This window comes from Gorilla gorilla, chromosome 16 (assembly GCF_029281585.2).
Source record: "Gorilla gorilla gorilla isolate KB3781 chromosome 16, NHGRI_mGorGor1-v2.1_pri, whole genome shotgun sequence".
Lineage (NCBI taxonomy): Eukaryota > Metazoa > Chordata > Mammalia > Primates > Hominidae > Gorilla > Gorilla gorilla.
This window is the reverse complement of record NC_073240.2, coordinates 31,839,796-31,846,690: the sequence shown is the minus strand read 5'-3', so window position 1 is coordinate 31,846,690 and position 6,895 is coordinate 31,839,796. Positions and strand designations below refer to the sequence as shown.

Here is a 6,895-nt window from a genome sequence, read left to right as displayed (position 1 = left end):
TCTTTTTTTCCTTTAAAGGATCGTGCTTTTTGTGCCTAAAACGTCTTTCCTAGCCCTAGATCCCAAACACCCCTCCTGCTTTTTTTTCTAAAAGTTATACAGTTATAAATTTAAGTCTGTGATCCATTTTGAGGTTTTTTTTTTATATATAAGGTGTGAGGTTTTGGTTGAGATTCCAATTGCTCCAAAAGATCTACTTCTTCCATTGAGTTGCTTTTGCCTTTATGTCAAAAATCATTTCAGGATATTTATATAGGTCTATTTATGAGTTCACTATTTTGTTCCACTGATTTACATGTTTGCTTCTTTACCAATACTACACTTTCTCCATTACTGTAGCTATGTAGTAAGTCTTAGTATTGGGTACAGTGTTTTCTGTCACTTTATTCTTATCTTCCAAGATTATTTTTTGTCTACTCTAGGGTCCCTGCTTGTCCATATAATCTTTAGAATAAACTTGTCAACATCTACAAAAACTTGCTTAGATGTTGGAGGGAATTATATTAAACCTATAGGTCAATTTGGAGAGAAAGTGTACTCACCATGTTGAGTCTTTAAATGAACATAGTACCTCTCTCCACTTATTTAGGTCTCTGATTTCTTTCATTAGTATTTTGTCATGTTCAGCATTCAGATACTGTACATTTTTTGTTGCGTTTATATCTAAGTACTTCATTTTCTTTGGAGTAGTTGTAAATGGTATTGTGTTTTTAATTTTGGTTTCTGCATACTCATTTTTAGTATATAGAAATATTGAGAGGTGAAGTCAGCTGGACTTCCTGGGTCGAGTGGCGACTTGGAGATTTTTTGTGTCTAGCTGAAGGATTTTAAATGCACCAATCAGCACTCTGTAAAAACACACCAATCAGTGCTCTGTGTCTAGCTAAAGGATTGCAAACACACCAATTAGCACTCTGTAAAATGGACCAATCAGCACTCTGTAAAATGGACCAATCAGCACTCTGTAAAATGGACCAATTAGTGCTCTGTAAAATGGACCAATCAGCAGGACGTGGGCGGGGACAAATAAGGGAATAAAAGCTGGCCACCCCCAGCCAGCAGCAGCAATGCGCTGGGGTCCTCTTCTGTGCTGTGCGTGGTTTGTTATTTTGCTCTTCACGAGAAATCTTGCTACTGCTCACGCATTGGGTCCACACCACCTTTAAGAGCTGTAACACTCCGTGCGGAGGTCCACGGCTTCGTTTTTAAAGTTAGTGAGACCACGAACCCACTGTCAGGCAGAAACATCTGCAGGAACAAACTTCGGACACACCATCTTTAAGAGCTGTAACACTCACTGTGAAGGTAGGCGTGGCTTCATTCTTGAAGTCAGCTAGACAAAACCCTCCGGAAGGAACCAACTCTGGGCACAATGTGATTAATATTTTTTGTGTTGATGTTGTATTCTGTTACTTTGCTGAAGTGACTTTCAGTGTTAGACCTTTATTTTTTATATTCCTTGGAATATTCTATGAAGATGATCATGTCATCTGCAATTGGAGGTAGCCTTATCTTTTCCTTTCTCTTCTGCATGTTTTCGCTTTTCTCTCCTTGCATTATTGCAGCAGCTAAAACTTCCAATACTACGTTAAATACAAGTGTTGAGAGGCGGTATCCTTGTTTTGCTCCTGATCTTAGAAAGAAAACATTCGGTTTATCACCATTAAGTACAATGTCAGCTGTAGGATTTTGTAGGTGTTTTTTATCGAGGTCACTTAGTTCTTCTGTATTCCTAATTTAGGGAGTTTCTAGCATGTGTCAGTACTGAATTTTGTCAAATTCATTTTTGTGTCATTTCCTTCTTTAGCCTGTTAACATGGTGGATTACATTAATTGATTGCAAATGTCAAACCCACCTTACATTCCTGGAATGAATCACACTTGATTACTATTTAAAAATGTTTTTGTACATTTTTGTATTTAATTTGCTAATATTTTGTTGATGGCTTTTGTGTCAAAGTTTATGAAAAATGTTTGTCTATATTTTTCTTCTTTGGTACTGTTTCTGTCTTGTTTTGGTATCCGCCTCATAAAATGAAGTATGAAGTGTTCCTTTCTCTTCTATTTTCTGGAAGAAATTGTGTAAAATTTCTGTCAGTTCTTTAAATATTTGGTAGAATTCTCCAGGAAAATGAAGTGGAGCTGCAAGTTGTTTTTTAGGAGCTTTTAAATTATGAATTCCATTTTTAAATAGTTTTCTTTACTAGAACCACTTAGATTATCTGCTTCGTGTTGGTTGCATTTTGGTAATTTTTGGTTTTTGAGCAACTGATTCATTTTTTCTACATTGTCAAATTTATGAGCATAAAGTTGATTATAATATTCCCTTTCTGCCATTTTAATGGCTGTGGGCTTTGTGGTTAGTTTCATTACTGATACTGTTGATTTGTGTCTCTTCTGTTTTAATTTTGCCAGTCTTGCTAGAGTGACATTGATATTTTTGAAGAAGCAGCTTTTTGTTTTATTTTTTCTACTTTCCTGTTTTCCGTTTAGTTGATCTCTGCTCTCACCTTTATGATTTCCTTCTGCTTGCTTTGGGTTTCTTTGGCTAATCTTTTTCTAGTTTTTTGAGGGGAAAAACTTACTGTTTTGAGTCCTTTCCTCTTTTCTAACATAAGCGTTTAGGGCTATAAGATCCCCCTCAGCTCTGCATTAGCTACATCCCATATATTTTGATCTATTGTCTTTTTATTCTCATTCAATTCTATGTGTACTTTTCGAAATTTCCTTGGATCTCCTTCTTGACCATAGACTATTTAAAGGTGTATGATTTAATTTCAGAGTATCTGGAGTTTTTTTCTGTTGTCTCTCTAGATCATGTACTTTTAACTTATCACAATCTATCTGTGAATAGTATTGTGAAACTTCATTTAAAAAGTGTAAGAAACTTACAACAGTGTAATTCTATTTTCCCCTCAATCTGGAGTTGAGCTGGTTCTCGTCTGGGTTGTAGATTTAATTAATTTCAGTTTACCACAGGTTTCATGTATTTCAAAGGTAGCAGCCAGGGCCCTCCTTTCATTAGGAATAGAGAGCTAAGACTCTGAGGTCTCCCTAAGCTTTCTCGCTCATTTCCAGCTTCCCGTACCTTGGAAGAAATCCATGTTGCAGCCTGCCCCGGCTTCCGACTCCACAGGACCTCTCCTTCTGTCTGCCATCCTACTCTGTCCCAGGTGCCCAGCCATCACTCTGTATTTGAGATGAAGTGTCCGAACGAAAAGATTTATGGGGCACGTAGATGAGTGTACTTTGGGGGCGCTTCTGGGTTTGAATCCATCACGCCTGGCCTTACAGGGTCCTTCTAGATTTCTTTGGTTTCTTTTTGTCTCAGCCAAGAGCCGAGTCCTCCCTGCTTATGGCTGGTTTGTTCTTACCACCACACCCCAGAGATAAAAGCAGTTGCAGGTTTTTATTGCTTTGGAGAGGCTCGTCCGTCCCTTCAATGTTGTGCGTTTAGACTTCTTTGCTTTTTCAGGTCTCTACTGATTGTCATGTCTGATGATTGGAATAAATTAAGATTTCCTCATTGTTATATTGCGAGCAACAGCTTTTTACAACCTTTTACACTCTAACAAGAAGCAGAGCTCCCGCTATTCTGTTTAACCAGCAAAACCTCTCAGCAACCTCATCTGTCACCCATGGCCTTGGAGTTTGGGAGCTAATGGTTTGGTTTTTCAACATGTTTGAAAAAAATGTCATAATGTCTCCCCCATAATTTTGTCACAAATAGTATCTGTCTTCTCCAAAGTTCTACTCTCAGAAAAAGATACCTCTATCTCACAGATACAAAAATTCAGGGAAATCTTAGTTATTCCAACAGGTTGAGTAATTCTACTTTTCTCATTCAAGGCTGGAATTGGACACCTATTAATATTAGACCCTCATGTAAGTGTTACCTAAATTCTCACCTCTCCATGCATGAATAAGGTCACAACTTTAACTGCTATGTCTTGCTTCAGAAGTTGGGCTAAGTAGGACTTCCTCTAAGTTAAGCACTATTCTGAGCACTTCAGTAGACCAAGTCTTTTATAAGACTTAACTATCAACAACCTTATAAGGCAAGTATCATTATAATCCCCCTTTCAATGCATAGATACCTTGAGTGATGAGGCTAACGACCCATGGTTAGAAACCGAAGACAGGAAGTGTAGAGTCAAAGACAATGATCTGGCCGAGCACAGTGGCTCATGCCTGTAATTCCAGCACTTTGGGAGGCCAAGGTAGGTGGATCACCTGAGGTCAGGAGTTCGAGACCAGCCTGGCCAACATGGTGAAACCTCGTCTCTACTAAAAATACAAAAATTAGCCGAGTGTGGTGGTGCATGCTTGTAGTCCCAGTTACTTGGGATGCCGAGGTAGGAGAATTGCTCGAACCCGGGAGGCAGAAGTTGCACTGCAGTCCAGCCTGGGCGACAGAGTGATACGCCATCTGAAAAATAAAATAAAACAATCAAAAAGACAATGATCTTTTCTTTTCCTCTAAGCTATATTGCCATGCACAGTCTGTGCCTCATTACCATTGGGTCATAATGTCTATGGCTGAGCCAATGATGCCTAATCGTTTTGAGGAGTATGGTCAAGTCAATTGCAGTCACAAAGAGAACACCTCTGGTTTGTACCATTTTTTATTTGTTTGCTTTGGTTCAGAATTCTATTTTTTAAAATGATTTCTTTTACTCTTACTATTATTTTATTACTGTTACTTTAAAAATTGCCATTACCCAATCCTATCTCCTTATCTACCCAAAGCTAACCTTGACATTGGTGTGGGGAAGACTTAACTTCTTGTGAAAAGTGTTTGCTGCCCTTCTTGAGGCCGGGCGCAGTGGCTCATGCCTGTAATGCCAGCACTTTGGGAGGCCGAGGTGGGCGGATCACGAGGTCAGGAAATCGAGACCATCCTGGCTGACATGGTGAAACCTCGTCTCTACTGAAAATACAAAAAATTAGCCGGGCGTGGTGGCGGGTGCCTGTAGTCCCAGCTACTCGGGAGGCTGAGGCAGGAGAATGGCGTGAACCTGGGAGGCGGAGCTTGCAGTGAGCCGAGATCGCGCCACTGCACTCTAGCCTGGGCGACAGAGCGAAACTCTGTCTCAAAAAAAAAAAACAGAAGAAAAGTATTTGCTTCCCTTCCCTGGAGGAAGAGTAGTTTCTCCACCTTGCTGCCATTAGGATTGACTGTGTGAATTGCTTCGGCCAGGGAAATGTGGGCATAAATGATCCTTGTCCCTTTCAGCAGAAGTGGTTTCACTTTTTCTTTTCCGTGTGCCATGAGCCTGGCAAACTCTTGAGAGTGTCTGCTTTATCTACCAGATTCCAGAGTGAAGAGGATTTGGTGCCATGGTGTGGCTGATGGATATGTAACATAGTAGGATGGGAAAAAAAGCGGGGGGCAGGGGTGTGGAGCATTATTTGTTATTGCAGTATAACTTAGCCTTTACTTATAAAGGGTGCCCTGCCAAGACATGTTTTTATGATTTTACTAAATGTGTTATATAAAATATATCTCTAAACCATATGTGAATTGGTTCTCAAAGTGTGATCCCTGGATCACAAAAGGGTGAAAGCAAGATAAAATGGTTTCAGTCTTTTGGGGGGAAATAAGATAAAATATATTTACATAATAATACTAAGACATTATATGAAATTTTTTTACTCTCATTCTTTCATGAGGATACAGTGGAGCTACCTAAAGGTGTAAATGCTCTGATGCCTAAGGAAATGAATACCTGCATTCTTGTGTTTCAAAACTTTTTTAGCTTTAATTTCTTATATAGAAAAAATTAGTAAATGCAACCCAAATGAAATAAATCTCTTTGGATCTTCAATAATTTTAGGAGAGTAAGAGATTCCTAAAACCGAAAAAGAGAAACATTGATGTAGTTTGCTGTTTAGTATATTTATAAATTTTACATAAGTGATATTTGGTGACTTGCTTTTTAAACTCAACATTCCGTTGAGGTCTATCCCGATAGGTCTTTTCCTGTAGCCTGCACGTTGTTGGAAATGCCTCATAGAGTAACTCTGTGGTTTTACTTTACTCACAGGACTATTGTTACATCTGTGGGAAGGAACCACAAGACAGTTGCTGAAGTATGAAAAAGACAGTTTCTAAACTGTCTTAAGTTCAGTAACTGTCTTAGTAAAGACCTGATAATTTACTTTTTTACCTTAGGTATTGGCATATTCCACACATCTGTACTATTCTTGAATTTGATCACTTAGGAACGAATATGATTGCAACTCATTCATGTTTAGAGAGGGTGTCAAATTGAGAACCAGGCAGATCCACCTACACTAAAAATGACCCTAAAGTAAATTGGTGGAAGAAATCAGATCCCAAAGACTACTGGTGAATTTTGAAGTCTTCATCAGTATATCCATATTAAAAGGAGATGACAGAAGCCAAAATAAAAGAATTATGGGTTGACAGGACAACTGGATTAAAATAAATGTCAGTTTCATTTAAAAGGGCTAACTTGAAGGTAATTTTTGAAAATAAATTTTGACTCCAGCTCTTCAGAGGATCTAAAGTGACCTTGATGGGCAGTGGAAGAAATCACAAAATGAAATTCCTTGAATAAAAATTTATTGACTTTACAAAATAAGTAAATAAATAAATGAACTCAACCTTCTCTCGCTAAGGTGTATGAAAGTGGGTACACATAGACTGAGCTCATTCCTTTCAGCTGTTTATACTGTTATAAAATAGTTTCAAAAAGCGGAAAATACCTGCTCTTCAAAGTTTTCGGAGCATGTGACTTTATAAAGCATATGCATTTGATCACCTTCCCAAATGCCTTTCTTGTACCAATGAATAATACATTTGCTTCACAATTGAAGTAATATACCCTCCTGCTCTGCTTCCTATCCTATTGCCAAATTCAGTGACTGA

General features: G+C 38.4%; 1 non-coding gene across 1 annotated transcript; it reads left to right on the top strand.

Moving 5' to 3' along the window:
* The first annotated feature begins 5,955 nt into the window (after positions 1-5,955).
* Positions 5,956-6,087, top strand: LOC115930945 (small nucleolar RNA SNORA18). Its single transcript, XR_004067528.1, has one exon. It is a non-coding gene; the product is annotated as a small nucleolar RNA SNORA18 (small nucleolar RNA).
* Positions 6,088-6,895: the final 808 nt, after the last annotated feature.